Consider the following 27494-nt stretch of genomic DNA (forward strand, 5'->3'; position numbering starts at 1 on the left):
CCTCTCCTCCTATCTCTCCATGTGTTGCTAACTCCCTAACAACCAGGTTGCTAGGTGATGGTGAAATAACATAAAACAACGAAGAAGAAATTGTTAAGTCGAACGAAATATACGAATGTTATAGTGTTATCTTCTTGATGGATAAATTAGAATTAGATGCCACATTTTAGATTTTTCTAAATTAAACATCTGTTACTTTTCAACTTTTGATTAAAGTGCTTTTACTTTTAATTAAACTATATGTTTCATGTATATTCTTCATTTAAGTATTTTATAAAATCTTTTAAATCCATTTCTATGTAAAAAAAAAAAAAAATGCACTCAATAATATTCATTAATTTATTGCTATTTTTATGGAATCTCATCCCGTCCTCAATTTAAGGATTCAATTATATCTATTGGGGTTCAAGATTAATTGGATGAAATATAGTTTTTATAATTTCCAACTCAACATTTTATATAGATTATAAAAAAAAAAAAAAAAAAAAAAAAAACAAGAGTTCGTTTATAATTAAAATTGAGATGTATACTAGCCTGCCTAATTTCATGCAACTGAAAATAAATTTGAATTGTTCAACAACTACTTATAGTAGAAACGTAAACTAAGAGTTTTCACATTTTTATTTAGAATGAGTCCTTATTCCAATAATTAATTATTAAGAGTTGACAAAATATTTTTTAGTGCAATGTTTTAATGTGAAAAGTTATCTTTTTTTTGGGTTACACAACTTACACATAACATGCCATAAGTTTTGTACGTACCAAAATAAGGATAATACAACGTACTAATAACTTGGTATGTACTAAATAAAGAATTGCCTAACGTACCAAAAGTAATATTTTATAACGTACCAAAATACTTATACGTACCCAGATTAAATTTATATAACATACCAAATGATTGGTACGTTATATTTAATATATGTGCATGTTATATTTCATAATTGTATGTTAATAGGATGTTTATGTGTTTTTAGAATTTAAAACAACAAATTATTTGAATAAGAAAAATTCATTTTGAACGAATTATGATAATAGGATGTTTGTGGTGATTTTAGAATATTTGTGATATTATTTTCTGAACTAGTTGGTTAATTAAATACAATAAAAATCGTAATTTTTAATTAAAAATTAGTAGAAGAATGTTTGATCAAAAGTTTAAAAGTTATAGATGTTTAATTAAAAAAATTCAAATTCAAGACATCTATATCAAAATGCCCCTAATCAACCCATGACAGTGAAGGCCTTGAATTGGCAACAGGATTGTTACCTTTTTAATTACCGTGATATTGTTCAAGGGTGGGGACATATAAATTTTTTAATGGGTGAGCTAACTAAAGTTTTACTTTTCAAATAATGAAATTCCTTTTAAAACTATTTTTTTTTCAAAGATAAATCAATGAAAACAATTCATGCTAGAATTCTACTCTTTAATCTGGGAAAAACAATACAACAAAGAAAAATCTGGGAAAAGTAATATAGGTCTGTAACAAACGTTTCCATTTTTAATTGCTATATTCATTTATCAATAAGAGAAGGGTAATTAAGTCTTCTTATTATCTGCTATTTTTCCATAAATCTCACAAGAATTGGACTTGACAAGTTAATATCTGAGTTATCTATGGCTCTGGTCCCTTCCTCAGAACCCTATTGGTTGTATGCTTTAGATTCTGCGCGGCTTCTGTCCAATAATCCAAAGAAGATGTCTCGGGTCCGTGTGCATTGGAGTGACTATGTCTTTGACTCTGTTGCTTATGGTGACAAGTTCCATTTTGAGGAGTTATGAAGCTATGTTCCTCTCCTGCGTTTTAGCTTGAAATTCGTTTGGATATTGCTAATAGGGGAGTTGGTTTTAGGAAAGCACTAATTTTAGGGGAGTAGATCTCCTTTTAGGACTCTGTGTTGTATAATTTGTGCTTTACTTGGGATTATTTTTTATGACAAGTGCTTATTTGTCGTTCGTCTCCTTGTTACTACCCATTGTTTGGGAGTGCTTATAAGATCTGTTACTAATGTTTATCCATTGTGCTTTTGCTGCTCATGCATTGTCTTAATTGCTTATCATATATATGCTTGATGTTCTTGTGTGCGTTATTTCGCCTTGACACTTTGTCTTACCATGACAAAATGGGGGAGAAAGTTTGAAAGTGTGTACATTAATTGCAAATACTATACCCATGATAAATTTCACTTGTTCTTGTCAAAAGTTACTTTTGTGAAGGATTCGTTCCTTGGTTCTTCTCTTGAGTGTTGTGTGAGTCAAATTAGTTTTAGGCTTCGGGTAATTTGTCAAGGAAAGCCAAAGATGGAGATTGTGAAGTCTAGACTTACGTGTTTGGCGTTCCTCGTCAATCTTGTAATTATCTACGACACATGTTTTTTGGATCAATTTTCCTTAAATGAGACTTTAGTATACTTGGTTCTAAAGTCTGGGTTATGGAACATCAAAGTGCAAATGGTGTTGCTTCATCACAAGTAAGGTTTCTACATGCATATGCATTTCACATTTAAATTTCTTATGCATTTTGGCTAGTGTTGTTGTCTGGTCAAAATTGCTCATTGTTTTCCAGCTAAATGGGCACAAAATTTAAGACAGTCCATATGAGCTGACTGACAACTTTAATCCGAGGCTGAATCTATGGCCCTTGATCTGTTCAAATTGCCTTTGCATTTGAGAAGTGTCATTGTGGGTTGTTGGCTGCGGAAAATCGTTTGGGGTTATTAGGGCTGTGGAGGTTTCACTTTGTTTTTTTGAGAAAGAACATAATTTTTAGAGGGTCATTGTTTTCCCTTTCCATCTCAGATCTATCCAGAAGCATCAAGCATTTTTCTAGGTAATGTTCTTCATTGAATATTTATAATTCTATCATGAAAATTCTTGCTTAAATCTTCTTAGAAACTCATTTGTTTTGGGTTAGAAAGCTTAAATTTTTCAAGAGTGCATTAAAAACTTTGTGCTTTCTCTTGTGTTCGTCACTTAAAACCTAGTTGCATAACCTCTTCTTATGCATGAAATCTGTGTAATCACTACACATGCTTTATGAGTCAAGGCTTGCATTTTCCATGGTCTAGTTTTTTGTAAGTTTCAAATCTTTAAACGGACGTAGGTCGGATTTACTTTGGTTTCTACCTTCAACTGTTTGACTAAAAAACTGACTACTCGTTGAATCCAAATTTCATATCATTTTCATCATCTTGTCATTTTCTTTTTTTTGTGTTGGTCTCGGTGCCACAAAGTGAAGAGTTTAGCGAAAGGAGTTGCTGTCTTGTGAAGACTGAAGACTTCTCCATCTTGTGCAAATGCCTTTTTCACTCAAGTAGTAATGAGTAGTTTCTTTTTTCTTGAGTAAACAATATTATCTATATTAAGAGGAGGCGGTGAGCTCAACCTCAAAATGAGCTAAAAATAATGTGGTTCAAATTTCCATTTGGCAAGATTCGAACCTAAAACCTTTCACTTACAAATGAATAGGAATATCACTAGACTGTAGTACTAAGTGACAGTAATAATGAATGTTTAATTTCATCACATTTGAACACTAACCGAGCCCTAGGCTTTGCAAGTACTTTACAGGTGGTGTTGTGGGCGGTAAACACCCTTTCGAACTGTACAATTAACCCAATCAATTTTTACAAAGGAACAACTACTTTTTTATGGCATTTTAGTAGTTTTGAGGGGTTGAAAGCTCAACTTGCAATGTGTCCCATCAGGCCACAATCACCGGGTCAACCTCTCTCCTTTCCACCACCATTTGGTCCACCTCTCTCCACCACAACATAATTCCCGGTTATCATATTTAAGTTTTCTAATCGAAGTTCTTATTTATAGGATGTTAAACATTGAAAATAATGCGTATTGGATGAAAATTTTGGATTCGCAATAGACTATAGTTATTGATATGACTTACAGAAAACTATATAGAGTTTTCCCTTCTTTGTTCATGTGATGGGTTAGCTCATATGCATAAGTAATGAACAGAATAAAGTCATAGCAAGCAATACCATTTATGATTTTTCATATGCAAAAGGAAACTATCATAAAACATTTTAAAATTATGAAACCACATCGTAGACAAATTTAGTCTTTGTAATTTATAATGTCGTTTTGTCTAAATTTTTTGAAATTTTTGTATTGGGACAACCTGACATTAAAATCCTAGATCTACCACTGCATCATAAGCATATTTAAAAAATATAAAAAATAAAAAATAAAAAAATAAATAAAAAAGGGCAATCTCAAACTGGCCCTTAGAGATATTTATATGTACACTTGTCACTCTATTAGTGTGCGTAAATCCAATCTTAAGGTAATTCACCACTTGCATATACAATTATATACCTTATAGCAGTCGTTTTTTCCATTGAAAAATATAATTTTGAGGAGAAGTTTTTGCTCAAACTTGAAATTTTATGAAAAGAGCTTCATTTTTCTAGATCCATCCCCACAAAGATGGTAGACAAAGACGCTATGGAAAAATTTCAAGTCAACCAACAAAGATTTTTTGAAATACACGATCGTATTCTTGATTCACCAACGCAACAAAGTGAAGTTATTATTTTTGATTCCCCAAGCCATGAAAGGGAAAGCTTTGAATTCGCCACCCAATTGTTATCATTTTAATTAACGTGGTATTATTAATTGGTATTATTGATTTTTTTTATGGGATTATTGATTTATATATATATATATATATATATATATATATATATATATATAGTTTGTCAAACGATAGATTTTGTTAGATTAACTAACAACGGAGTTTGAACCCACGTCATTATGTAAGAGCTCAATAAGTCGTTGTTGATCTATTGGTAAAGATGTAGCATCGTGCCGACACGCAACCACTGAATTGGTATTAAAGATGTTTTTTGCCAGCCTGAAGGTACTACGGATTTGGGCAAATCCCAAAGCATCCCGAGGGGAGCCAACCCCCTCGATCCTCACAATGATGCTTGCTTTGTATGTTATGCTGACGATGGTTACTTATCAAACCCGCACAAGGCACATCCCTGAATGGTTATGTCTTTACCGTTAGGGAAATCACAATATTTTGGACTTCCATGGTATGACCTTGGTTGCGAAATCTTTGAATCGTTCCAAGACTCACCTTACTTCACTACGCCACACGTGAAACATGGTTAGGAGTTCTTGTTGAGCATATTCGAAGTACTTGCTGTTTTCATCCATTGTTTAGTCCAAACGACAATCCATGAAGACTATGCCACACGTATCAATCCAACCAAGACATGATACATTAACAAAGTCAATGCCAAGACATATTGCGTCTACATCAACAAAGCATCAGGAGATTGAAGTCATGCAAGCCGATCCCAAACAACCTCCACACGACGTCATTGCTGAAGTCAACCTTCCAGAAGATTTTCCGAGGAATTGGTATACCTAACTATTCATATGTAATGCTTGTAGTTCTCATTTGGAAGTTCTGTCAAACTCAGGGAGAGTATCCAGAAGTATACTCACTTGATCTTAATGTACTCTTTTTTCTTACGATTAGGAGCATTTTTCCTACTGGATTTTTGCTACCTAACTATGTTTTGACGAGATACCTATCCTGGGCTGACCATACCCTCATGAGCTCTTCTACTTGCGTCCAAAAGATGTATAGTTTTGACTTAATGCAACTTCTCACTTTTCTCCTTAGTCTATGGGTTTTTATCCCACCTTGGGTTTTACCATAGCAAGGTTTTGTGAGTTTTACCTTTTATAAATTCTTCTGTTGTTTTGAGACTCGCATTCGCTCATTGCGCCGACGACTTCATCAACTGTACTTACTTCATCACTGAAGACATGATGCGTCATTTGTTTGAGTATTTACACACTCAAGGGGAGTGTTGCAATCCTATTAGATTAGGAATGTGATTGTGTAGATTCTTATGGGATTCTACTATATCTCTTAGACTAGATATTATCCTATTAGAGTTGTAATCCTATTGGGGTAAGGAATTTACCTTCCCTAACTACTGTAAATAAAGGTACAATGGGGTGGAATAACACACACCTCACAATTACACATCTCTCTCTATGTCGCATCCCCTCTATTTTTTTGGTCTCCATAATTGTTTAATAAATTATGCCTACAACATATACGATATTACTTACATTAAGAAATGAGGAAGTGAACTAAACTTCGTAATTGACTAATTATAATAATTTAGTTCGAATTCAATTTTTTTAATCTTGAAGTTGCTTGGGCAATTTTTAATGCTAGTTTTACTTTGTTTATGCGTGAGAAATGGCAGGCTTACGACTCCTTCCTATTGAATTCTCAACGCTAGTTTTACTTTGTTTACACGGGTCGCTAAATATTTGAAATCATATTAGAAGGAAAATATTTGCATCAACCGTATGAGGTCCTTTATCAGTGGCGGAGTCAGGAATTTAAGACAATGAGGTCAAAAAATAGCTTTCAAAAATCGATATACTTTCATTTATAATTGTCCACGACGTGTTCTTATATTTTGGAAACGTCGTATTACAACATCATTATTAATAGAATCATATACCTCTTTCTCAATGTACACAACCAAACTATCATTCAACCATTGATCACCCATCCTATTACGATATGGATTCTTCACAATTTTCATCACCGAAAAAGCTCTTTCAACTGAAGCAATCACAATAGGTAAAATCAATGCTAATTTCACTAGCAAGTACACCAAGGGATACTGTCTATCCCTCTTTGTCTCCACCAACTTTTGTGCAAGGCTATTAATTCCTTTCAACGCAGAAAATTCATTATGCAAACGCATATAAAAAATATAATTCTTCAGTTCATCTTCAAGAAGTGTGAGCTCCGTATCAGAAAAATCTTTTGGATAAAATTGAGCAAGTCGAACTAACTTTTCAATGTCAAAAGCTGAGAATGAGTCATCTGGGCTTAAGCATGCTACACAAAGAAGCAACTCTGTACTTGTCTCATTAAAACGACTATTCAACTGTTGAAGTTGCTTATCAATAACATCAATAAAAAGATCAACATGGTAGTGATGAAGGTTTGTCAAATTTTCAACTCTACGCCGTGACCTCCCTCGAGCTACAAAGATATCATTCATATCAAGAATAGCAATATCATGCTTGCCACAAAAAGACGAAACTTTATCAAGCCAAGCATCCCATCCATTATCCCTCATTGCTTGTAGTTGTTGCTTACATGCTTTGACTAAAGCTATAGCACTCACTATATCGAGATCTTTCTTTTGCAATGCATGTAACAACACATTTGTGATTCCCAATATTTCTTTCATCAGAAAAAGACTAGAGACAAAATCAAAAGATTGCAAAAGATTCAACAAAATATCCACTTCACCTCTTTGATCAAGATTTACACCATCATCTACAATCATCTCAAGCACCTCAATTACAGAAGAGAACATATTAATCAAGCTTACCAAGGTATCGTAGTGTGAGCCCCAATGTGTATCACTTGCACGTGTAAGACTAGTTTCTTGGTTCAAGGCTTACCCACTTGGAAGCTCATAATTTTCAATAGCTTCCATAACTTTGGCTTGTTGTCTTTCTCCAACCATGTCTTGACGTTTACATGATGCTCCGACAATAGTAACAACATTATTAACCAAGGAGAAAAAAGAGCCAATTTGAATATGATTATTTTCCACGGCTACAAGAGCAAGTTGAATTTGATGTGCAAAGCAATGAATATAAAATGCACTTTCATTTTCTTTCAAAATAAGTGTCTTAAGGCCATTAAACTCACCTTGCATATTGCTAGCCCCATCATAACCTTGTCCACGCAATCTATATATGCTTAATCCATTTATAGAGAAGAACTGATCAATTGCCTCTTTAAGTGAAAAAGCAGTGGTTTTAGGAACATGCTTTATGCCCACAAATCTTTCAACTACTTGTCCGTTGGTATTCACATAGCGAAGTACAACTGCCATTTGCTCCTTGATTGATATATCACGCGATTCATTAACCAAAACAGAAAAGAAAGCATCATCACCAATATCAAACATGATAGCATTGGTGGTTTCACATGTTGCTGCATACACAAGATCTTTTTGAATTTCAAGTGATGTTAACTTGAGATTTTCAGGAGCATTTTTAAACACCACATTTTTAATACCCTCATTATGATTTGCAAGAAACTTCAAAAGCTCAAGAAAATTACCCTTATTGCTTGAATCTTCACTTTTATCATGACCGCGAAAAGCAAGACCTTGTTGCAATAAAAAGCAAATGCAATCAAGTGATGCATTCAAACGAGTGCGCTAATCAATATGTGCTTGATCCGACTGCTTGTGGATAATTGTTTTAATATGTTGATTCTGATTCATTAAAGCTTCAAAATGAAGTAAAGCTTGGTTGTGAGCACTATTAGGACCTCCAACATGAACTCGAAGTCGACATTTTTTCTTCCAATTATAAACCCTTTGCTAGTAAAATTGTCATTACCTGCTTGTTCCGGAATCTCTAGCTTGAAGAGATAACAGCTTCGACAAAAAACAACATTTTTGGATATGCTATACTCCAACCAAGTAGGAAAGTCATCGAACCATTTCAAATTGAAACGGTGTTGTACTCCTGCAAATGACGTATATGGAAATTGATGGGTTCGAGGTTGAACCAATTCCCTTTGTAAATAAGCTCTTCGAACTTGATCTCTAATAATTGGATCATATTCTAATATCCGGAGTCGAAGCCTAGGTTCTCCTGGAAGATTTGCTAGTATATTTTCTATGTTATGTTCATTTGAACTTTCAGGAATATTCGTTGTAGAGGGTAAGAGGTTATCTTCGGTTGATTTTCTCTTAAAATACCTCTCCATAACTGTTTTAAATAATACCAAAAAGAGTCAACAACATAATATAAATTTGATCAAATTAACAGAAGCAAAGTTCACATAATCACAGACCAATACAAACCCCACAAACCTTAAAATAAACCCCACAATTAATCTGCAGAATCAGTTTGCAGTATTAATCTGCAGCATCAGCTTGCAGCATCACTCTGTAGCATCACTCTGCAAAATCAGTTTGCAGCATCACTCTACAGAATCAGTTTCCTACATGCCATGTTGACTTCAAGTACTACATCAATTGAGTATAATTTATGGATTCTTTCAGGTTAGTGTTTTTAGTTGTTTATGAAATATATTAAGTCTAATACCCAGACCTCCTCCTTCCTCATTCCGTTCTATTATGCAATTCAGATTTCATTTTACATCTGATTGAATTTGTCTTATTCCTTTATTTTCCATTTGATTGCCTTATCTTTTTCCAGCTATAACTTCATCATCATATGTTAAAATCTTATATTGTTATCATTCATTTTGGTTTAGAATTACAATACAGGAATTAATTAACATGAGTGAATTGATTCAATTTTTCTTATGATGGTTTCAAATTTCCCACCCTTCTTTCACTCAGATTCTCCCCACTCCAAATTTAAAAACTCAAACAAATAAATAATGAAATTTCAGATTAGAGAAACTTACTAGAAGAAGGACGCCGAGCCGGAAGAATGCAACCTAGAGAACAAGAGAGATCGCTGGGTCGGAAGAACGCACCTAGAGAACAAGAGAGATCGCTAGGTTCTGGTGTGCGTTGGGTTCTGGTGTGGACTGGGTTTTGGGAAAAGTTACTTTTCTGATAGCGTGAGAAATGGGTTCTGGGAAAAGTCACTTTTCTGGTAGAAGAGGGCAGGACTAGAAAATTGAAAGTTTATTAAAGGGGTCAAATATTTTTTTAAAGGGATAACTTATAAATCTATTGGGGTCAAGGGAGCCCAATGCCCCCGCATTGGCTCCGCCACTATCCTTTATAGTACAGTCAGAATTTGTTAATTTTCTTAATTATTATTTTAAGATTATTTTTACAAAACAATCGATTAAATTCAAGATTGTTCGTCATTCACATGCATTGAACATATAGACTGTCTTAATATCAAGCAACATCTCATCATAAATCGTCTATTTATTAGCTACATATACACGAGAAATTGATATTTGTTATAAATAAGATTTATTATGTGATTGTTCACATTTCGGGTCAATATGTAATATCTGAATAGTTGAACACCTTTCTATGTAAATCCCACACTTATAAATAGACACTCTAATAAGAAGAAAACATATGTTGATTTTCCTTCACTTTCTCTCTTGTGTCTCTCTTGTTCTCTATATTTCTTATATTTCTATCAACATGTTATTAGCACGCACTTATTATATTTCTCTTGAGCTAGAGTTATCATGTGGTTTAAAGTTTCTTATACTCAACCATTGAACTTCCCATGCTCAAAGTTGTTCGTGCTTTTTTTTTTTTTTTTTTCCTTTTCAAATATTTAATTTTTTTTAACCCCCCATATTGGTAAAAGAGTAAGTAAACTGAAAAGAACAGCTCTATATACACTTTTGTACAAAACCATTTAAGATCTCAGGTTGGCTAAAAAAATATCATCATATGTGTTACCATTCTTTAATTGATTTTTAGTTGTATAATTTTTTTTGGTCTCGTTTGTAAAGTAATTTTCTTTTTCCTAAAGTATTGAGTTTGAAATAGTGTTTTCCTCTGATGGTTAATTATCAATAGTTTACATGCAAAGCCCTTTTTTTTTTATAAAAAAAGATTTAATGAAAAGAACTTTACAAACTGTTGTAGGCCTATTTGATTGAATGATCCAGGGTTTAGAGAGAGAGGGGTTCGGCAATATTGAGAGAGAAGAGAGATTGACTTAATTGTGAGGTGTCTTTGATTCACCCCATTGTGCTTTTATTTATAGTAGTAGGATATGTAAAAACCTTTCCCTTTAGGATTACAACATTGAATAGGTAATCTACTCCTAATATGAATATAAGATACATTCCCAGATTCCCTAGTATTTACACAATTACATTCCTATTCTAAATATGACTGCAACACTCCTCCTTGATTGTGTAAATACTCAACAAACCATCGCATCAGATATTCAGCAGATAAGGTAGAATAGTTGATGAAGTCATCAGCACAACGGGTGATCACGAGTCTCAAATTTAAGTGAAGTATGCATTTGTAGTAAAACTCACAAAACCTTGCTATGGTAAAACCCAAGGCATGGGGAAAACCCATAGACTAAGGAGAAAAGTGAGAAGTATGCATAATGTCTAAAAACGAACGTCAAACTGAAAGAAGGTAGTAAACTCAACGGAGTATGATCATCCCAGGATGGGTGCCTCATTAAAACCCCGTTAGGTAGCAAAAACCCAGTGGGAAAAATGCTCTTAATCGTAGGAAAAAGAGTACATTAAGATCATGTGAGTATGCTTCTAGATACTCCCCCTGAGTTAAACATAACTTCTAAATAAGAGAAGTACAAGAGATTCAACTCAGATAATTTACGCATACCGATTCCTTGGACAAGCTTATGAAATGTAGACTTGGGCAATGACTTGGTGAAGAGATCGGCCAGGTTATCCTGGGAACGGATTTGTTTGACTTCGATGTTCTGATGTTGCTGTTGCTGGTGTGAGTAAAAGAACTTCGGTGCAATGTGCTTGGTGTTGTCTCCCTTGATGTATCCCTTCTTCAATTGCTCGATACATGCTGCATTGTCTTTAAAGATCATCATAGGAAGGTCAACGACTGATGTAAGACCACTAGTGCTTCAAATATGTTCCATAACTTCTCTCAGCCAAAAGCACTTACGCGATGCTTCATGCAGGGCGAGAATCTCAGCATGGTTAGACGAAGTCGCAACTAACGTTTGCTTGGTAGACCTCCAAGATATAGCAATGTCTCCAACGGTAAAGACATAACTCATTTGAGAACGTGATCTATGTGGGTCAGACAGATATCCAGCATCTACATAACCAACACGGCGAGAATCAATCCAAGGGCCATAGGGGATGGTAACACTTGGAGATTCGTAGGTATAGAACAAACCCAAATCCGTAGTACCTTTGAGGTAGTGGAAAATGTGTTTAACACTATTCCAGTGCCTGCGTATGGGCGTATTGTTGTATCTTGCCAAAAGATTCACAACGAAGGAGATGTCGGGTTTAGTGCACTGAGCCAAGTACAATAAAGCCCCAATTGCACTTAGGTAAGGAACTTCGGGTTCCAAAATCTCTTCCTCATCCTCCTTTAGATGGAAGGGATCTCATTTAGCATATAGAGTTCGAACAACCATGGGTGTACTCGAAGGCTTCGCTTTATCTTCATTAAAACGACGCAACATCTTTTGGGTGTAGTTCGATTGATGTACTAGGATTCTATCCGAACAATGCTCGATCTCCAGGCTGAGACAATATCGAGTTTTCCCAAGATCTTTTATCTCAAATTTCAATTTCAAATGTGCAGCAATTTCTTCAAGCTCTGCGAGAGTCTCAATGATATTCATGTCATCAACATAAACTGCAATGATTGCAAATCCGGAATATGACTTCTTTATGAACACGCATGGGCATAGTTCATTGTTCACATAACCCTGACTTGTCAAATATTCACTCAAACAGTTATACCACATCCGCCCGAATTGTTTTAATCTGTAGAATGACCTCCTTAACCTAATTGAGAGAGTGTTCCGTGGTCTAGAACTATTTGAACCAGTCAATGGAAGTCCTTCTAGAATTTTCATGTAGATTTCCGTATCTAGATTCGCATAGAGATATGTGGTTACCACGTCCATAAGCTACATATTCAGTTTTTCGGAAACTACCAAGCTGATTAGGTAGTGGAACGTTATAACGTCCATTACGGGGGAATACGTCTCCCCATAATTGATCCCTGGGTGCTAAGAGAAGCCTTTCACTACGAGGCATGCTTTGTATCGCATTATTTTATTCTTCTCATTACACTTCCTCACGAAAACCCACTTGTAGCCAATAGGCTTCACACGTGGTGGTGTAGGAACAATAAGTCCAAACACTTTACGTTTCACGATCGAATCGAGTTCGACCTGGATTGCTTGTTTCCAATTTGACCAATCGGTTCTACGTCGGCATTCATCGACGGAACGTGGTTCAATGTCATCGCTAAGCATGATGTCAGTAGTTACTGAGTACGAGAATGCATTGTTGACGATCATCTTATTCCTAGTCCAAACCTCATCCAATACTGTGTAGTGAACCGAAATCTCACGATTCTCGAGAGGCTGACATGTTTTATCTGAAGCATTACCGTAATCTACAATAACTTCATACGTTGGAACGGATGACTGAACGATGGTCGGATTCAAACTAAGGTCACTAGTTGGTGCCATTTTCCTCTTCCAGGTTTGTGAATCCTTTGAACCAAGGGGTCTGCCACGCTTCAGGGTCGGAGCAAATGATTGGCTAGCTGTCAACATACCTTGCTGCGTGGAAGGTGTGGCCTCCCCACCTTCTGGGACGGTCCAGCCTTCCCAGGTGGGTTGTTGACGTACGCGGGGTACATTTATCCTTGCAAGTGTGTTTGTAGCGGGTATATGTGATCTTGTCACCTTAGCTAGATCATTAAAAGCATCCGACATGCTTTGAGCAATGCTCTGAAGATCTATAATTCGACGCACCTCATTTTCAGACTGGGTAGTGTGGGGATTTAAATGAGACATAGTGGGAACATAGTGGGAGCATACCACGACAATTCGCGGCTTTCTAGGGGAACGTTCACATGTTTATCTCCCTCTAACGACGGGAAGACTGTCTCATCAAAGTGACAATCCGCAAGACATGCGGTAAAAAGATCTTCTGTCAAGGGTTCTAAGTAGCGAACAATTGATGGCGAATCATAACCGACATAGATTCCCATTTTTCTTTGAGGACCCATTGTGGTACGTAGCGGCGGCGCTATTGGCACATAAATGGTGCACCCAAACACCCGTAAATGTGAGATGTCAGGCTCATATCCAATGACCAACTGTAACGGTGAATGTGGTTGAGTAGTGGTGGGCCTCAGGCGACCAACATAGCTGTGTGCAATATTGCATAGCCCCAGCAGATACCGGTAGTTTGGTTCGCATAACCAAAGTCTGAGCTATCATTTGAAGACGCTTTATGAAAGCTTCTGCTAGGCCGTTTTGGGTTTGAACAGGATGTTCCACATCAATCCCTATTGACATGAAATAATCATCAAAAGTCTGTGACGTAAACTCTCCAGCGTTATCTAGTCGAATTGACTTAATTGGACAATCAAGGTGGTGAGCCCTTAGCTTAATGATTTGAGCTAGAAGTTTAGCAAACATGGCGTTGTATGTGGACAACAAGCAAACATGTGATCATCTTGTTGATGCATCAACCAACACCATAAAATATTTAAATGGTCCGCATGTTGGTTGGATTGGTCCACAAATGTCCCCTTAAATCCTCTGAAGAAATTTAGGGGGGTCGTGAATAATCTTTGTATGGGAGGGTTGAGTATTCAACTTTCCTAAAGAACACGCTTTGCATGGCAGAACTCCAACATAGGGATATAACTTCTGCCCATGAGAAAATTTGAGGATACGGTGCATCATGTCACATTCAGGATGTCCCAAATGATCATGCCAAAGCAACAAAGTGTCCTGGAACTTAGTCATAGGGCCGGCTACACTGTGGGCTTCTATGCTACGAATGGTTGTAATGTACAATCCACTCAGCAGTCATTCCAACTTCTCGTGAATATGCTTCTGGCCATATTCATATGAAGTGATACAAAGAATTCTGAACCATGATCTTAATGGTCAATATTGTACCATTAGACAACATGATACGTGCTTTTTCGTATCCTTCAATTAGGTTGGATAGGCTTGAGAGAGTTGTCAAATGAGCTTTCTTGGGTATTAAGTTAGTAAAATAGTGTCGTTCACGCAAGATGGTGTGCGTGGTTGCACTATCTGCCAGACAACTAACTTCCCTACTAGACATACCTAGAAATAAATTGATTGAATTGGTCACATGCATAGATATAAGTCCATTCATTCAATTAAGCAATTCGAGAAAATAATATCCATTCAAATAACAAACCATAATTCAAAGCAAACCAAAACCAAACAAATTATTCCAAATACATAGAAAAATTGTTCAAAATTAAACCATAAGCCTCCAAATCTCGCTACTAGCACTTAATCTTGTTCCACTATCGACCTCAGAGCCACCTCGTCTTGCCGATACCCATTACCTTGATGTATTAAACCTAGAAGGCTACTTGTAGTTTTTTCTTTTTTGTTTGAACATCTTATATGTACATTTTATATATTTTATAATTAAATACTTTTGCTTGGTTAATTCATTATTATTTAGAATTTAATTACAATATTTATTAAAAATTAAAAAAAATATTTTTGACGAAAACAAAGAAAAAGGGTTTGTGCGATGCATGCCCACGTCGCACAAAGACACTAAGCCACTTTGCGCGACGCATGTCCTACGTCATGCAAAGCCACTAAGCCACTTTGCGCGACACATGCCTACGTCGTGCAAAGCCACCTATGCCACTTTGCGCAACGAAGTACTGCATCGCACAAAGTGACTTTGCGCGACGCACGTTACTTCTTCGTCGCGCAAACCCCACTGTCACTGCCTTGGCGTGACGGTTAGCGCACGACGAAGTTGCGTCGCGCAAACCCTTAGGCAACGATTTTTTACTTTGCGCGACAAAGGTACCTACATCGCGCAAAGTGTTTTTTCTACTAGTGGATAGATTAGGTTCAGTAAATTAGGTATGTTATAAAGTTTAGGTCCTATCAATTCGGTACGGTTAATTAGGTTGTGATTTCACGATCCATTTTCTCTACATACAAAATTTTTCTTTTCATTTATCTTTGGATTCATTTTTAATTTATTGAATCCAAAACTATAAAAACAAAAAAAAAATGCATTGAGATTATAGGTACACTATATTGTTCTACATACAAAATTGTTCATTTAGGTACTGTCAATTAGGTCCCATCCATTTAGTAAAGTCGGTTAGGTACTATATAGTGTAGGTCTGAACAATTCGGTACGGTCAATTAGGTTGTGATTTCACATTCCATTTTCTCCATTTGTGTTGTTTTTTTTTTTTTCATTTATTTCTGGATTCACAATCAATTTGGCATCTAAAAGCCTTTTCTTTCTTTTTTTCTTCCGAATACAACAAGATTTTTGGTTTCTGAATTTCCTGGCTTTTTTTGTTTGATCATGGTTTCTGAGTTATCTGGGTTCTTTGATTGGAATAACACATGGAGGTTTATGGTAAATGACCATAATGTTAATGTTATAACGAACATGTTAATTATCTAGTTAAGTAAGCATTCTTGGAAAATTAATTATATATTTGTTTCTCTAATTGGTTTTAAGAGAGTAATAAGGGTAAATAGGGAAACTAAAAATGCAACAAAATTTATAAAAAAAAATATATATATACATATTGAATGTGACATGGAATTCTATAATCTGACATAGAGGACTATTTTTAATTTTTAATCTTAGGTACAATATTATTGAAAAAACAATCTTATTTAGGGATTAAAATGAAGTTTTCTATTTTGTAAACCATAATTAATGTATAAGGCCTAACAAATCAATTATGAAAAAATTAACGGACCTAATGAACTAAAACATAAACAATACAAACCGTACCAAATTGACCAGACCTAATGGACTAAAACATAAAAAATACGAACTATACCAAATTGACCACACCGAATCTATCGGACCTAATGAACTAAAACATAAAAATACAAACCGTACCAAACTGATCATACCAAATCTAGCAAACCTAGTGAACTAAAACATAAAAAATACAAATCGTACCAAATTGAACCATTAAAGCGATGCTAATCCCCGGTCCAATCTTTGTTGTATAAATCCCTCCTCTCCTGATTTTCTACGTAAAGGGATAACCTGTGAAGCCTAGATCAATTAGACCATCAAGGTTACAAAATCCCTAAAGCCTGTCATGCTTGCAGTGGTCTTCAGGTTCCCTCCCTCTTTCTCATGCTCGTCCAAGATAGAAATTTCTTTGTAACCGTAACACAAGTGGTACACCACGCGTTATTATTTAAATAGTGGGAAATTTTATTTTTTAAATAGAAGAATCTCACCACTTGTATGGAGACATGTGGTGTTCCATCCCATGTTCCTAGCACATTGAAAAATCTTTTGTCCAAGATATCCTTGAACTCTCCAATTACAAGACGTGGGCCATTTGCTCCCTGAATGCTGCTGCCAAGAATTCTCCATTGGTCACGCCCTTTCTTCTCATCTGTACTCGCAGATGCTGCAAATAATCTCCAGGTTTGTTGTTTTTGTCCATCCATGATATGAGCTTCAATATGGAAGTTACACAAAATTAATGAATTAGAATGTATATAATAATAAATTTAAAGTTTAATGTGGAGGCATTAAATCGTTAAATATTAAAACAAAAATATAATATAAATTTGAATTAAGTATACATTAAAGGTCTTAAATAGATTTGTAATCGACACTTAGTACTACGGTCTAGTGGTATTCTTCTTCACTAATAAGTGAGAGGTCTTAGGTTCAATTCTCGTCAAAGGCGGATTTGAACCACATTATCCCTAGCCTATTGTGAGGCTTAGCCCACTCCCCTACCCCCTTATGTAATCAAACACCAGATTTTATTAAATTTTAATCTTCTTCAAGGATTAAAGTTCAAAAACCCATTTAATTCTTATGATTTAGAACATCTTTAAAGAAGATGTCATGCCACAGAACATCTCAAAAAAATCGTAATTATGCGATTTTTATTTTAAATCAAATTTCGCTAATTTTAGAATTTTATTTACTTAGTTACAAAGTTTGAATTTTCATAAGCAATCATTTAAAAACTGTAAACCTTTAGTGTTCTCAAATAGAGCTCAATCCCACAAGGATGCAGGTGAAAGCCGTTGGCGAATTGGAGTGATAACGAAGAAGTTACGGATATTAAAAGTTCGATATAAATAATATAAAAACTCTGTAATAATATAATATGTAGATGGCCCACATGAATACTTCATTACCATTCACATGTAATAAAATCACATGGATTACTATTTTTGCAAAGTAATTTTCCTATTCCTTGAAAAAAGTTTGTGTAAATGTTGCGTTATTCTATTAGTTGAAAATCTCATAAATCTCATAGTTCACAAATTTGGAATGGCATATTGGCATTCGTGTTCCAGACAATGACCGGTCATGTGTGATTTCAAAATTCACATACTACGTGTTTTTGTGGTCGTTGGAGTTTTAAATGTATACTGAAAATGATTTACTCACCATTCCAACAGCCACTACAAAGTGAGGACGATTAACAGAAGAAATCTAAATTGTCTATTTAGTCAACTAACTTACAGCGGCACCTTGACTTTTCTACCAATTTCTTTTAATTAGTCAACTAACCTTACAGCGGCATTTTGGTACAGTTTTTTTTTTTTTTAATTAGTACCTCATAACAGACTAGCAATTACGTGATTCAATTTCTTTATTTTTAAACTCAAAACATCTTAAGAGGCGTGTAATGTCGGTTATAAAAAAGGTCTTTCGCACGCGAATAATAATGTGATTAAATAAGTTGTCAAATGATTTTTTTTTAACAAATAATATTATCTACACTAAAGGGGAAGGGGTGGGCTTAACCTCACAATAGGCTAGCGATAATTTGATTCAATCAGTTGTTTATTCAATATCATTTTCTCTATTTTTTAACACATTCAAAACATCTTAAGGGGCATGTAATGCCGGTTATAAAAAAAGGTATTTCGCACGCAAATAATAATGTGATTAAATTAATTGTCAAATGATTGTTTTTTTTTTTTTTTTAAACAAAAGATATTATCTACACTAAGAGGGAGAAGGGTGGACTTTAGCCTCACAATGGGCTAGCAATAATGTGATTCAATCAATTATTTATTAAATATTATTTTCTCTATTCTTAATGTAAATTCTATGGAGACCGATTTTATTATGTGAATTCAGTTGCTTTAATTGGTTTGTGAGGGTTTTCTTTTAGCATGATCTAAAATTATTCATTTACTTCAAATATTTGATTTTCCTTTTGTTTAATGTGATTCAATTTCTCTATTTTTAAGCACGTTTAAAATATCTTAAGAGGCGTGTAATGCTAGTTATAAAAAAAGTATTTCGCACGTGGATAATAATGTGATTAAATAAGTTGTCAAGTGATTGTTTTTTTTTTAACAAACGATATTATCTACACTAAGGGGGATGGGGCGGGCTTAGCCTCACAATGAGCTAGCAATAATGTGATTCAATCAGTTGTTTATTAAATATTATTTTTTCTATTTTTAAACACCTTCAAAACATCTTAAGAGGTGTGTAATGCCAGTTATAAAAGATGTTTTTCGCACGCTGATAATAGTATGATTAAATTAATTGTCAAATGATTGTTTTTTTTTTAATAAACAATATTATCTACACTAAGGGGGAGGATGTGGGTTTAACCTCACAATAGGCTAGCAATAATATGATTCAATCAATTGTTTATTAAATATTATTTTTTTCTATTTTTAATATAAATTCTATAGAGACCGATAATTTATTTAAGACCTTGACATTCTTCCAATTTTTTTATTGAACTCCGTTAAACTTTATGAATTTATAACTCTTTTTAAATCCTCGGATCAATACCACTTGCTTGGGAAAGAAAATACTACTTGATAAACTTTATATTATTGACCTCTTCTCACAACATAAATGATTTATTGAGCTTATCCTGATATTAAAAATATTTTATGAGCTCAACAGAATTGTACCAACTACCAAGCACCCCAAGAACAAACACCTTCTTAAAACCTTCCTAAATGTGTCCTAGAGCATCTTCAAGAAAAATTATTGTTAAACTATCAAGGGAACAATGCCAAAAAACCATTCTAGCTACTAAGTTTAATTTTTCATTTCTAACAACGCTTTATTTTAGCTACCCAGTTCAACTTATTAACAGTAATGGAATTTGTTTGGCTGTAGACAAGGTTTTTGTGGATGGGATTCGGGCTTTGATCAAGCGCGCACTAGATTACGACCGTCTATGTACGAACTGAAGCTAATTTTATGACACATGTATTGGCTCGTTATAGTGCACAATGTCGTGAGTCATCGTTTTGGGTTGAAACCGGACCTCCACGGCTATTGCGTAGTGTCATGGTTGAGTCCGGAGTTGGGGTTGATTTGTACTGTGCATGTATGGTCTCTTTTCCCTTGGCCAAGGTTTTTCCCACTGGTTTGCTCGGTCAAGGTTTCTTCCAAGACCCTTCTGATTTACATGTGGTTGATGTAATTGTTATGATGTATTGATGTTGATGTTGAATGAATTATTATCCCTCTTCTCAATAAAAAAATTAAAAATTAAAAAATTAAAAAAAAAAAGCTCCATTTTAACAAGCTTTGAATATTTTATCGTTAACAATTTAAAATAAACCCACTTGTTTTGTAAAACAACATTCTCTCTCTTCCGTTTCTCCTTGCTTTAAACTTGAGTTTTATTATTAATTTTTAATAATTTGCAAGTGAGTTGTTACACTCTAAATTTAAAGAGAGACTGCTCATTTTGCTATAGTAAAGACTCATTTACTCATGGAGATGAGTTTTTTTAAAAATTTTTAAATTTAACTCTTTAAAATAGAATTTTGGTTGTTTTACAGAAGGTTGATCTGGGGGAGAGATAGGAAATCTTCGCCTATAGCTTGGAGCGAAATGTGTAATTCGGAAGACCAAGGGGGGTTATGTATTAGAACAGTGGATCATTTCAATAATGCTTGTCTTGCTAATAGTTGGAAAGTTTTAAAGGATGAGAATAATTTGTGGGTCCAAGTTGTGAAAAGGAAATACTTAAAAAAGTGGGATTTCCTCGGTTGCAAGATTAAGCAAAATCACTCAATATTTTTTAAATTAAAAAATTATTTTTTTTGCCATGTGGCAGATATTTGGCAACCATATGACATATATATGGCAGCCACGTCAGCATTTAACAGATCAATGGATGGAAAATGTAACAGATGTATTATTTTGAAATAAAATATTACTTAAGGTATGAAAGTGAAATATTTTGAAGATGTAAAGAATTGAAATAGACCCCAAACCTGAGCTATAAAAGTGTAATTTACCCTAAATATTAATAAATTAAGATTTTTTAATCTCAAAAAAATTAAAATTTATTAAAAATAATAAAATAATATTATTGGTCGAAAAATATGGTCCCAAAATAATTTGGGCTTAGTGCCGTGGGTAATATGGCACGGGTTTGGGTGCCTTAAGCATAAGGCAAGGCCCAAAGGACCTCGAGTGATGGCTACAGGCCACGGGTGAGGAAGGGAAACCCCAGTCGCAGCTAGGTTTCGAAGTTAGACAGAGGGAGGGGGGCACGGAAGCAAGCTCAAAAGCTTGCGGGTTTGGCATGGGAAATGGCTGTATGGGACACGGGCCGTGGGAAAATCCCAGTTAACTAGCTGGATTGGATGCAGGCGGGGGCAGGTAGTGAGCCCAGCAACCATAAAGGCTGCGGCATGCAAGAGTGGACCCAGCCAATCTGGGCTGGCAACATTTTGGGCATAGGGCTTCAGGGCCTGCCGAGTTGAAATCCAGGCCGTGGCCTAGTGCTGTGTCCATAGTGATGGTGCAATGGTATGCCGCACCATATCCCATTCCCATATAGTTTTCAAAATCCCTTAAGGTTTAGGAAACCCTAAATATGCTTCTAATTTATTTTATATATTTTGACTCACAAATTCCACATAACAATTTAATTGTGCGATGCATGAAACAAATATATATATATATATATATATATATATATATATATATATCGAAAGGAAAATATAAATATAGAAGGGTTCATGCATCATGGGGAATGTTTTCATGCTTCGTGAACGTTTCAAATATCTTCCTTTATTTTAAGCGTACCTGATTAGCAAAAAACAAATAAGCCTTTGAATGTGCTGGATGATGGCCTCCTCGTATATATGATGCGTCAATTCCTCAGCTTCTGGTAAGAGCGTGTTGATAACGTGTTGTATGCCTATTTGTTTGAATGATCTAGGGTTTAGAGAGAGAGAGGGGTTCGGCAATATTAAGAAAGAAGAGAGATTGATTTAATTGTGAGGTGTCTTTGATTCACCTCATTGTATCTTTATTTATAGTAGTAGGACAGGTAAAAACATTTCCTTTTAGGATTACAACATTGAATAGGTAATCTACTCCTAATAGGAATATAAGATACATTCCCAGATTCCTTAGGATTTACACAATCACATTTCTATTCTAAAAATGACTACAACACAAACAAAATTTTAACACAAAACACCTAATGAAGTTTTTTTCAAAATACATATGATATTATCTACACTAATGAATATAAAATAAAATAAATTTTATAATAAATTAATTATAATAATTTAGTTCGTTTTCGACTTTTTCACTCACATTCACAAATAAGTAGGATTTGGATCCTTGTCGGATCCCCTCCTTGGGGATCCTAGGGACCAACACATGTGGACAGTTGATCAAAAATTGTGTGGCCATAATTTTTTTCTTTCTTATATTTTTCATGCAAAACGAGACTAATTTACTTTTAAAAATATAAAAAGCATTTAATTGTGGCCGCACGATTTTTGATCAACGGTCCACGTGCGTTGATCCCTAGGATCCCCAGGGAAGGGATCCAGCGAGGATCCAAATCCCAAATAAATAGACCCAAACAAAGACCAGCCTTTCCATGTGTTCTTGAAGTTGCTTGTGTAGAGTGACAACTACGAAGTTACAGTCTACCCGGACAAATACCCTAGAAAGGGATCATCTCCGGATCCCTTTCCACTTAATCCATCAAGTCTGTGATCCAAGCCGTTGAAATTTGATTCAATGGCTACAAACAGGGGACCTTTTTAAAAGTTATAATAACTGTAGCCGTTGGATCAAATTTTAACAGTCTGAATCCCGAACTTGGTGGATTAGGTGGAAAGGGATCCGGAGAGGATCCGTTTCCAAATACCCTATAGTTTTTTTTTTGGATAAATTACATAAAACTATTTTAACTCCAGGTCGAACCACAATCTCATACCATATGTTTTAAACATTACAATGTCATACCTCAACTTATGAATTAGTTGCAATGTCAGATATTCGTTAAATTTTCTATCAACTTTGTTGTTAAGTGATGATGTGGCAGGTGTAGGGTTCACTCCTTATGTAACTGAATTTAAAAATTAATTAAATATTAATAAATTAAGATTTTTTAATCTCAAAAAAATTAAAATTTATTAAAAAAACCTCATCTCTCCTCACGTCACTCTCCCTCTTCTCTCCCTCATCTCTCCCTCGTCTACTCCATTGGTTTTGGTCTGAAAAAACCAAAATTGAAGATTTTTTTTTTTTTTTTGGTCTGACAAAATTAAATAATTGAAAGAAAAAAAACTCTCCTTGACTTTCTCCTTGATTTTGTAGCAACGTTCCCAAATTCACAATGATCTGCAAGTTCAGTTTGGAGGAACATGTATACATTAGATCTTGGGTGTCTCTTGATTTTGCAGCCTCTCCCCATTTCAGCCATCACCAATCCAACCTCCCCCCGTTTCAGCCATTACCAATCTGTTTCATTTCTCCATTGGTTTCGCAGCCGCCCAATTGGGTGTCTCTTGTTTCGGATTCCTCGCGAGCTTGTACCTGTGCAACTCGAGAATCTTGTGTTCGAGCCTGACGACAAGGATTGAAACTTCGCTCCGTCGCTGGGTTGTGGTGGTCCAGGATTGAAACTTGCGACTCCTTCCCGTTCAATTTTCACTGCTAGTTTTACCTTGCTTATGATTTCAAATAATTAAGACTTGGGACTTACAAATAACTAGGAGTAAATCATTCTGGCAGTCACCACAGACGATGGATGCAAATATTTTCCTTGTAGATAATGATTTCAAATAGGTATGGAATATTCACACCTTTTTATTTTTATTTTTTAGACACTTTAATTTGCAATCTTCAAATCGATTGAATTAAACAAGATCGAAAGAGAGAAAATAACAAAGAACTGCAAGAAGTAAAAACAGGTGGGTACGCTATCCACCCCTTTCAAATATTAAACTACTGACAAATGTTAAGGAGATTTTTTTGACTCTTTAATTTTAAAAATATACCATCTCTTTGAAAATTATATTTCAGTTGGACATGATTAAAGAAGAAGAAGACCACAAAATTTATATTTCAAGCGGGAGTTTTGGGGTGGGTGTGATGTTGTTGTTGGGTGGAGGGCATAAAGTCAATGACCTTGGTGGTGGCGGTGGCGTACGTTTGGATGCAGGTGGGGCGACGTTTGGTTGGAGATTGCTGGGTTGCCGGCCACCGTTTGGATGTAGGTTGTGGTGATCTTTATTTCTTCAAAAGCCAAAAACATTCATATTATGCTTGAATCCAATGGACGGTGGAAATTGTGAAAAAAAAAAATCCAGAAAAGAGAAAATCTAGAAGGGCACATAAAATAATAAAAATTTCGAACAAAAAGTTGTAGGGTACTGAGAAGATGACAGATACCGAGGCCGACCGTTGCGAAAGCGAAGAAATTTTTAATGAAAAAGAAAGGGCAACGTGTCAGTCTATTATTGGCTCGGTTCTCCAGGTCAGCTTGGGTTCCGGGAATTTTAAAAAAATCATCTTCAAAGTTGCTGAGAGTCGCAAAGAGCTTTACTCCAAGTAAATATAATACTTAGGTACGAACTGTTCAGTACCTAAAATTTACTGACTCCAATAAATCAAAGACACCTGTTCATTTTCAAGTCTCAAATCACACAAACAAACACCCCTAGTTCTGCAAACCAAACATCCTTCGTCTCCCTCTCTCCCCACAGTTTCCTCCAGACCAGCAAAAACATTGCAAATCTTTCACAAAAGCTATTACCCATCTACCTGAACCCATACGATTATAAAAAGGGTTAATCTCAGTTAACTACCTTGAAATTTGTTGGTTTTCAACGTTTAATACATCAAGTTTTTTTTCGGATGTTAACAGAGAATTTTGGAACTGGATTAAAGGTCAACAGTGAAGGGATGCAAATTCTAAGCCCATGGAGAAATTAACCATGCCAAAGATTCAAGAGAATTCAAATTCAAATTACAAAAATTATTTCTGAATCTAAAACAAAAACCCACCTGAAATTCACCAACAATAGAAGAAATAAACAATTGGGCTAGCTGTGCATTAATGGAGAAAGAGAAAATGGGAAGAAAACCATGGAATTGAAAATTCCAGAAGAAAAAAATGATAAAATTTAAGAAATGAGCATTAACCATGATGACCCAGATCTAGAAAACTGGTTGTTTACCAAAAAATTGGAAATGATTTTACCTTTCGGTGATTGAGCTTTGTGTGTCTGCTCTCCTCTTTTGCTTTCTCTCCCTCCTGGGTTTTGGCGATTTGAAAAAAGAAAACAAGACAAGCAAGCTTTCCCTTCCCACAAGTTTTCTCTCTCGGTCTTCGATCGGGAACCCATTTCCGGTGGCTCACGGGATTAGGTCGGTGGGGAAAGGTTAATGATTGCTGGGATTTCTCTCAGAAGAGAAGGGAAGAGGGGAGAGAGATAAGAGGACGGTAGGGAGAGGAAGGAAAACATTTTCAAGTGAGCCCATATTGACACGTGGATTCCATCATTGTCTATGTGTGTGCCACATCATCATTTAATAGAGGTTCTGACAGAAAATTTAACAGATGTATGAAAGTGTCCCAAAACTATGACTTTAGGTACCAAACTGGAACGGAAAAAACTTGATGTATAAAATGTTGAAAACCAATAAACTTCATAGTAGTAAACTGAAATTATACCTTATAAGAAGACGTTGATGCACTTCCTTGAGGTTCTTCTTGACCCACTGATTATAACCACTACAGAGATCCATATTAAAATTACTTTTACATATAAATTCATGAACGTTAGTCAATCATATGCAGTGAAATTTTTATTTCTTGATATCAAGAACTATCTTAAAATAAATCATCTATTTATTAGCTACATATAAGTGAGTAATTGATAATTGATTTAACTGATTTTTCGTGAGCATGATTTTAAATTGACGAATAGTAAATTAACGGTTTTAGTTATGAAATTCGTGCATGAAAATACGATAATTGCAAAAGGACAATGCTAGAATGATCAAAATTTTAAATCAAATTTCACTGTTCTAAAAATCCCTGTCTAGAGTCTTTAGGCCTTGTCTAGGTGCTATGCGACTAGTCACCATCCTGATTAGTCACTAGACATTTGAAAATTTAAAAAAGTGCACCTACACCTGCTTAAGTGTACACCTAGCCAGCCTAAGCACCCACCTAGCTCGCCTAAACCCACTCAAGCATCCGCTTAGGTCACAATTCTGACTTAGACATAAAATCAATAACATTTATTTTGCTTTTTATTTTTTCAATAAAATGTAAGAGACTTGTAAAATACTTGGATGAACACTCATCAGATGCTTGTTCTCCATGTTTTCAATATATTCTAATACTTTATAATTTATATGTCATTTTATTTTGCAATTAATGTATCTCAATATAATTATGTGTGTTTTTTAAGTATAAATAAGCACTTATTTAACATATAATAAATTTACTTAAATCCGTCTAGGCCCCTGCCTAAGTCCCGCCTAGCCGTTAGGCCCCAACTTGTTGCCCAACTAGCGTCTATAATATTTTAGAACCTTGCAAAATTTGCAAACCAAATCATGTGTTACTAATAAGAAATAAGCACGTTAATCGACATTTAATTAATAATCTAATAATCAATAACCATATTGTTTGGTTTACAAAATTAGTGTAAAGATTTAATCTCCCGAACATCATTCATTAAAAAATATACAGCTCATCCACAATTAACATGTTTGAAACTAGCTGGTTGACCTTTCCACTATTATAGCTCCATAAAATCAAGCAACAGCCAGCATTCATAAAATCAAGCAACAGCCAGCATCCATAATACGCGATGAGACGGGAAAGATTAATGATTGCTGGATTTTCTCTCAGAAGAGACGGGAAGAGGGGAGAAAGATAGAGGACGAAGGGAGAGGAAGGAAAACATTTTTAAAATTTTTAATATTCAAGTGAGTCTATATTGACAAGTGCCGTCCAGTCATTATTCATGTGAGCGACACGTCATCAGTTAATAGAAGTTATAACAGAAAATTTAACAGATGTATGAAAGTGTCCCAAAATTATGATTTTTGGTACCAGACTGAGACGGAAAAAACTTAATGTATGAAATGCTAAAAATCAATAAACTTCATGATAGTAAACTGAGATTAACCTTATTAAAAAAAAAAACGTTCATGCTCTTCCTTGAGGTTTTCTTGACCCACTGATTGTAACCACTACGGAGATCCATATTAAAATTACTTTTACATATAAATTCATGATCATTAGTCAATCATATGCAGTGAATTTTTTTTGTCTTGATATCAAGATCTATCTTATAATAAATCGGGTGATTATTAGCTACATATAAGTGAGTAATTGATATTTGATTTAATAGATTTTTCGTGAGCATGATTTTAAATTGACGATTAGTAAATTAGCGGTTTAAGTTATGCAATTTGTGCATGAAAATACGA

General features: G+C 34.9%; 1 long non-coding RNA gene and 1 pseudogene across 2 annotated transcripts; both read right to left on the reverse strand.

Moving 5' to 3' along the window:
* Positions 1–6450: 6450 nt before the first annotated feature.
* LOC148693155 (uncharacterized) lies at positions 6451–8813 on the reverse strand (annotated as a pseudogene).
* Positions 8814–23128: 14315 nt separating this feature from the next.
* LOC148693156 (uncharacterized) lies at positions 23129–25532 on the reverse strand. Of its 2 annotated transcripts, none has more exons than XR_015952938.1 (2): positions 25246–25532; positions 23129–24806 (listed from the first exon to the last, which is right to left on the reverse strand). It is a non-coding gene; the product is annotated as an uncharacterized LOC148693156 (long non-coding RNA). The 2 variants fall into 2 exon arrangements; XR_015952937.1 differs by having other exon boundaries at positions 23129–25049.
* Positions 25533–27494: the final 1962 nt, after the last annotated feature.

The sequence above is a fragment of the Pyrus communis genome, chromosome 11, assembly GCF_041283825.1.
Source record: "Pyrus communis isolate YQ-2024b chromosome 11, ASM4128382v1, whole genome shotgun sequence".
NCBI lineage: Eukaryota > Viridiplantae > Streptophyta > Magnoliopsida > Rosales > Rosaceae > Pyrus > Pyrus communis.